At 34.9% G+C, this 8,051-nt stretch overlaps 1 long non-coding RNA gene across 1 annotated transcript in view; it reads right to left on the bottom strand.

Annotated features, from left to right (window-relative positions):
* Window positions 1-1,118: 1,118 nt before the first annotated feature.
* The window catches only part of LOC105826635, a 7,255-nt gene continuing 322 nt past the window's right edge, over window positions 1,119-8,051 (bottom strand). Inside the window, exon 2 of the long non-coding RNA XR_001138324.1 lies at window positions 1,119-1,625. This is a non-coding gene — a long non-coding RNA (uncharacterized LOC105826635). The remainder of the gene's footprint in view (window positions 1,626-8,051) is intronic.

Genomic DNA, 8,051 nt, shown 5'->3' with positions numbered 1-8,051 from the left:
CATGGATATGCTGACAAGAGTCCGACATTTGGGATACTCTGAAAATCCTTGACCTAATGTAAAGCCCAAGAGGCAGTTCAGAGTAGTAACAATTATCATAACCTGATTCCCTGTCTAAAGCAAAACACATCACTTTTAACCAGCCAAAGACATGCCGATATATAAATTAAATACACTGACAGCCTATGATAGCTCTTTTGTAGAAAACGAACAACTCCCCCCCCAAACCAAACAAGCAACACATAATAGGGTTTACTTATATGTTTCCTAGAATTCATTCTAAGTAGTTTAAAGCGGTCTTTAAAAACTGGCGGCTGTTAATTCCATACTTTGTTCTATAGGTAATATTTAGCTAAGATTTAAGCATCTCTTGGCTTTGAAATTTTAACTGAATTTCAGTTGAACCTTAAGAAATGTTAACCATAAACTTATAATTGCCCTATGGTAAATTTATAAGTCACGTTCCCAATATTCCTCTTGCCTAGACTAAAAGTTGCTGAAGGTCTCCCCCTTCACAATCAAAGCTCAAAGACACTTATGCCATAGCATGTGAATAAGTAGATTTGAAAACTGTTTATCATCCATAAAGTTACACAAGAGATTCCAGTTCAAGTTGACAGAAAAAACATAAACTAGATTTAAAGTGCTGTATTAAAAAAAAACAAAAAACCAAAATACAGTTCATTTGGGGGCAATTAAAATAAATGTTTCATTTTTTGAAGACCTGACATTTTTAACACTTCTAGGATTATCATTCTATAATTATTCCGCTTCACTCTTCTAATTCTGAGAACGTTCTTTTTTTCACAGAACAACAGCTAACTGGTAAAACTTATGCTTGTGACATTCATCTACACTTGACCAGAGGGATCAGAGGCTACTACGCCAGTGGGTAGTCTTTATCCTCTCATTTTAAATATGAACATTTTCCCAATACCACTTTTAAGTTACACCTCATTTATCTTCTTCCTTAAAAATTGCATGGGCTTATTTTAAATATTTTAAACACCTATAATAAACTACAGATTTTGCTGAGAGTAGAGGTACGCTGGTTAATGATCAAAATGGTGTCCCCAGAGGAAAAAGCAAGCATTATTAAATATGAAAGCAATCCTTACCAACACAAATTGAATCATTTTTTTCTCAATAAAAACATTAGTACAAAAAAGGTCTCATTCTGTAAAGATTTATCATTTCCAAATCATAGTGAAAGGAACTTGAGTAATTTTCTTTTCTACTGTGTGTCTTAGAGATACCTCACTAAAAATTGGTGTCAGACACAAAGAATGACATTTGTAGAATATAATACTGTCTTGACAGTACTGAGGTTGATTGTTACAGACTATTAAATCCTCTGAGTATTAAATGGTTACATCTTAATTATTTATATAGAACATTGGTCCAATAACACAAAAATAGAGAACAGCATCTGGAAATTTATCTCATTCCATATTTGGAGATAAAGGGTTAACTGTTCTTTCCATTATTTTTTTGCAGATAAGTCTTTGTTCACATTGAAATCTGATGGCAATTAAATTCTGGCATTTTTCCAAGCTACTGCATGAAGAGGATGCTGAAGGCCATCACTATACAGCATACTGCAACATAAGGACTTTTCCGTTCACCTGTTGAAAAAAAGGAGATATTTATCTTGACTGAGTGGCTAACCTGTAGATAGATGATAAGGTTATTATTCACCTTGGGAAAAGTGAGAAATAAGAATCAAGATGAAGTTCTTGCCTATGAGTCCCACATTTGGGGGTAGAGGGCAAAACAAGGAAGTAGATGCAACATAAAACAAGTACAATACACAATCCAGCGGTCCCCAACCTTTTTGGCACCAGGGTGGGGAGCGGCTGTAAATACAGAAGAAGCTTCCTTCGCTCTCCCATTTCCTAAGTTTCATGGAGGACAATTTTTCCACGGCTAGGGGTGGGGTGGGTGGTGGCAGCACCAGAGCTTTGCTGCCTGGTCTGTGGCCCGGGGTTGGGGACCACACGGCCAAACTATACCAATTTATTTCTAAGACCATCTCATTTTCATATATTTAGAAAACCCTGAAAGTGCCATTTCTGTGTCACTGCATAAACTCAGACATTAAAAAACACAATGCAGAATGTAGGACAGAGCCAAGAGAAATGATCTCAAACAACCCAGTTGAGGCCAAAAAATATTGTTTATTTCCTTTAAAAAGAAAAAAAATTCCATCTATAAAAAGAAATCCAACATACAATTCTTAGCCACAGTTTTTTTCCTTCCTGGTATTAATTCATGACACTTAAAGCCAGAAGAGAGGGGAAGCATTCATGGATGAAAATAAACAGAGGATGGTTAATAAAGCTGCATTTAAAAAATGGACATAAAATACTTAATAAAAAACATTAGAAAAAACTATTTGAGAGAGATTTTGTATCGAGTTCTTCACAGTATGATTACCCTGGGTTAGAAATGTAGAACTAAAAACAACCATTTCTGTATGAGATGATTTTTCACATGTGCTTAAGGAATACTTATATTTGGAGACCTTCCTTTGCGTGAAGTAGCTCTGAAGTTGGCTTGTGAAACTGTCTTGCACACAGATAGAGATCCTGTGATTGTGAGTTAACTCAAATTCATCTCGTTCTTTCCTGTTTCCTCAGTAATGGCAAGGCTGTACTAATCCACAGGGTACCAGGCATTTATATGCTGCCTCGAGGGCAGCTTAAGAAGAAAGAAAGAAACTACTTCTAGAAATAATCTTGGCACGCACCTTGTACCCTCTAGCAGAGACAGTTTATACTCCCCTCACTTGTGTTTTTCTATGATGTTTAAAATCAACTCTTTCCCAGTAACTAAGTTCCTTATTTAACTTAGCAAGCTTAGTTAACTACCTCTGGAAGATGTTAATCTTGACCAACCTTATTAACTAAAATTCTCTAGGCTGTTTTACTTTTAAACCTTCCTCACTGAGCTCACACAGCCATATTTTATAAGTTTACATTTGTGTCTGCTCAATGACAATTTCCATAGAAAACATTATCTACATACACACACAGAAAAACATCTGGTGTTTTCTGAAAGTGTTTTTTCTTTCCATAGACATTTAATGGATTGCCTTCCAGCTCAAGGAAAGTCTACAAAGTGAGAAAAAGTGTTTTTACACCACCACCGCCTCAACTGAAAAAAGAAAATCTTTTAAAATTAAAAAACATCTTGGGTCACAATTTTAAACAATGCTAATTCTTTTTGAGTAAAAAAGCCAAATCATCAAACAAAACAACCCCACTCGTACACAAATTTCAGGAAGGTTTCATAAGCAAGCTTGTCACTCTTATTAGGGCTAGATACTCTCATTGTTTAATATAGTCTTATTAAATACCTAAAGGAAGAAATTAATACTTTCCTAAGTTTTCCATCTGGTGGAAATTAGTTTTTGAGGAAGTTCTTCTCTTCTTCAACCTCTGATTTAGAATGCTGTAATTTACACATGGGTTTCATTTTCCTGTTTTTAATTTTCTTGAAAGAAACTGCCATGTGGTAGAGCTAAACATCTTTGGTTGAACTTGGGTAAGAATGTTACTTCTTGTCTGGTCTTAGGTCTGTATAAGTCAATGTAAACCAGTTGCTGTAATGTGATGTGTAACATGATAAGATGATTTGGCTGGGTCTTTTCCCATTAAAATTGCATCCTTTCTTTGTGGATATATTCTGTGTCAAGATAAGAGAAGAGCATGTGCTTGAGAAAGCAGCATATCAGAATCAACATTTTCTGAGTCACTTTGCCAAAATGAAAAGCTAATGCTTTCACATAATTGGCAAGAATGAACACTTAAACTGAATGATTCAGCCTATGGCATTTGTATGGTCAAGAGAGGAAAATGGAACTAAATGAACAAGGAAAAAAGAAAAGGCACTATTTATAATTACCCATAAAAATAGATTAAACACAGGAAATCATTAAGAAAGTTACAAACTAGATTGTCTTAAACTTTTAACTGTACTCTCTTCAAGTAATAATTGTGAACAAAGGGGTCACTTGAGTTGGCTACCGAATCGAGCTGTGCACACTTCTCTAATTTATTACATAAAACAGATTCAAAATACCTAAATATTTTCTTTACGCATTAGCACCTTAATGATAATATTGAGATGAAAACTCAGCCTCCTAATTCCAGACTCGCTCTTCTACTACGCTCTCTCTTTGCAGATTATTTGAGGTATTCTTACCACTCTGTTCCTTGGCAATATTTTAAAATTTCTTTTTCAGGGTGACTTGTCTCTGAAGCATACGGTTTGTTTTATGTATGTATATTTACATTTACCATTAGCTGTGAGTATTAGCCATCAAGGGTGCTATTTTGTCTCTTTATCTATCTTTTCTTGGGTCTTTTTGAAGTGCGTAAGATTTCTTCTGTTATTTCAGGGTTTGCAGCTGTTGTGCAAGACTGAGAGCCAGATAAATCTGCACCACAAATCTTTGTAAATCTATCTAGACCAGGCCTTCTCAACTCCACTGCTGTTGACATTTGGAGCTGGATAATTCTGCTGTGAGGGGCTATCCTGTGCATCTCAGGATGTTTAGCGATATCCCTGACCTATACTCAGTATATGTCCCCCCAAGTCCATTTGTGACGAACTGTGTTGCCAAATGTTCCCTGACTGACAACTACTTATCTAGACTATCTTTGTGCTTTTACTAATTTAAAGTCAATGATACTTCTTACAAAACAAAGATTTCCATGTCTATTCTAAAGCATGACAAAGAACACTGAGGAAGAACAGTTTAATAAATTAAAAGCACACTGATTTCTCTGGAAGATAAAGTCTGTCTCAATAGTCTCTATATTAGAATGAGGGCCTCCAAAGAGGTATTTTTCTGTAAAGCCCTTTATGCTTATATTATCATTTTCTACCGCATGAAACCTTGAAAGGCCAAAGAATCTGATGATCTCATCATCTCAGATTTAGAAAGGGCTTCTGGATAATTTAGTATTATGCTTACAACATCCCCCATTAATGGGTCTGGCCTATCATTAAAAGCTCAAGGGAAGAAAACCTACTCTCAAAATTATTTCAATGGCAAATAAATACAAATCTTAGAAGATGCTTTAAAGATTTGAAGGCTAGTTTATGCTGACTATCTTCAGATATATTACATCAATTCCCACATCTCCTTTAGAAAAATCTCTAAGTATGGGCATACCTCATTTTAGTGCACTTTGTAGATTTGCATTTTTGTTTTTTTTAAAAAACAAATTGAAGGTTTATGGCAACTCTTGTGTTGAGCAAGTCTATCTTTACCATTTTTCCAACAGCACATGCTTACTTCATGTCTACATTTTGAATTTTCTCACACTATTTCACACTTTTTCCATATTATTATATCTGTTATGGTGATCTGTGATCAGTCATCTTTGATGGTGCTATCGTATTTGTTTTGGGGTACCATGAAGCACGCCCATGTAAGACAGAAAACTTAACCGATATGTGTGTTCTGACTGATCCACTGACTGGCCGTTCCCCCATCTCTTGGCCTTCCTATTACCTGACACACAATACTGAAATCAGGGCAAGTAATAATCCTATAATGGCCTCTAAGTGTTCAAGTGAAAGGAAGAGTAGCACATCTCTCACTTTAAATCAAAAGCTAGAAATGATTAAGCTTAGAGAGGAAGGCATGTTGAAAGCTAAGACAGGCCTAAAACTAGGCCTCCTTTGCAAAAATAGCTAGGTTGTGAATGCAAAGGAAAAGTTCTTGAAAGAAATTAAAAGCGAATACACAAACGGTAAGAAAGTGAAACTGCCTTATGGAGAAAGTTTTAGTGGCCTGGATAGAAGATCAAACCAGCCATGACATTTCCTTAAGTTTGAAGTTGGTAAAGGTTGGTTCATGAGGTATAAAGAAAGAAGCCATCTCCATAACATGAAAGTGCAAGGTAAACCAGCAAATGCTGATGGAGAAACTGTAGCATTTTGTCCAGAAGATCTAGCTAAGATCATTATGTAGGTGGCTACCCTAAACAATAGATTTTCAAAGTAGACAAAACGGCTTTCTACTGGAAGAAGATACCATCTAGGACTTTCATAGCTAGAGAGAAGTCAATGCCTGGCTTCAAAGCTTCAAAGGACAGGGTGTGCAGTCTCATGATAAAACTTGAATGGATAGATAAGGTGTTGCTTCTTATGGATGAGTAAAAAAAAAAATGTTTCTTGAGATGGAAGCCACTCCTGGTAAAGACGCTGTAAATATTGTTGAAATCACAACACAGGATTCAAGACAATTACATCAACTTAGGAGGGTTTGAGAGGATTGACTCCAAATTTCACAGAAATTCTACTGTAAGTAAATTGCTATCAAATAGCATTGCATGCTACAGAGAAACCTTTTGGGAAAGGAAGAGTCAATCCATGCGGCAAACTTCATTGTTGTCTCAAGGAAGTACTAACGTCACCCCAAACTTCAGCATTCACCACCCTGATCGATCGATCAGCAGCCATCTGGCAAGACTCTGCCAGCAAAAAGATTAAGACTCGTTGAAGGGTCAGATAATCATTACCACTTCTTTTTTTTTTTTTTTTTAGCAATTAAGTACTTGTAAATTAAGATATGTACATTGTTTTTTCAGACATAATGTTATTCCACACTTAACAGACTATAGTATAATGTCAACATAACTTTTATATGCACTGGGAAGCCAAAAAATTTTTGTGTGACTCACTTTATTACAGTGCTCTGAACCCATGATGTATGTCTGAAGTATGCCTGTATCATAAGAACTTAGTTTATTTTTTTAGTCTCTAATCAATTTTGTTTCCTGTTATGGAGCATCTTCTAAATTTTCCACATCTCTGAGAAGGTGAAAACCAAAATAAAACACAATACTTTAAAGGGAACGTAGTTTATCTAAGGAAGATGATTCTTAAATACCTCTTTCTATTTAAAGGGCCTAAAGTTTGGGGAATTTAGGGTGTGGTCAGATTGGCTAACTGATTTAAATGTCAAATGTAGAAAATTTATTTCTCATTATGAAAGTGTTAATAGCTTTATAAAAGAAAAAGTAGTTATGAATAAATTCAGTGTTAGATGAAGAATACTAAAACCAAACAATTTTTTTGTTGGTCAAATATTAATAATTACAATATTCATTCATTTTCAGTGCAAGTGGTATATGTATAAATGCCCTGAAGTGCTTTCGTCAGAATTAGGAATGTTAACAAAAGGGTATAATCTATTTTTCAAGAATATTGGTGAATTACAGCAATAAAATACCTTTTAATTCATTCACTTTACAATCATTTGTGAGTATACTACTATGTTCTGGGCACAGTGCTAAATGTTACATATATATGGGTGATGGGATAAGAGCATATATTATCATCTCTATCTATAAACACATGTATGATGCTATTAATCATATTATGAAAAGTTAGATGACAACCACATTTACCTGAATTTTAGTCAGTCAGGACAAAGCTCAGCTAAGACCACGTGGTCAATATACAAAACAGTTAAACATTACATGACTCAAAATAGGGCAATAAAATGATTATGTTTAGATGGCTACTCAGAAAGCCTTTCATTAGATGGAAAAATCTACCCTCAGTTATCAAAATGGTAAGCAACATACAGAACGGCATGCTTTATACCATGAACATATGTGCATAAAACTATATACTTTTGTTTGAAATCTCCTCAAAACCAGGAATGTATGGTATTTGATATCTGATTAGAGACTTTTTTAATATTTCCCATTTCTGCTAATGAATTATTATCAAATACCCCCAAAAATCTAATTTTATATAGCATAAGGAGAAGAGCTTGGTGCAACTTACAAACTTTTGCAAAAATGTTAGAAAAACCCTGCCCTTTGAAATCTCCTCAAAACCAGGAATGTATGGTATTTGATATCTGATTAGAGACTTTTTTAATATTTCCCATCTCTGCTAATGAATTATTATCAAATACCCTCGAAAATCTAATTTTATATAGCATAAGGAGAAGAGCTTGGTGCAACTTACAAACTTTTGCAAAAATGTTAGAGAAGCCTGCCCTTTTAAAACTTACATTTAAC

This window comes from Propithecus coquereli, unplaced genomic scaffold (genome assembly GCF_000956105.1).
Source record: "Propithecus coquereli isolate 6110/MARCELLA unplaced genomic scaffold, Pcoq_1.0 Scaffold9, whole genome shotgun sequence".
NCBI lineage: Eukaryota > Metazoa > Chordata > Mammalia > Primates > Indriidae > Propithecus > Propithecus coquereli.
This window is presented reverse-complemented; position numbering and strand designations above follow the sequence as displayed.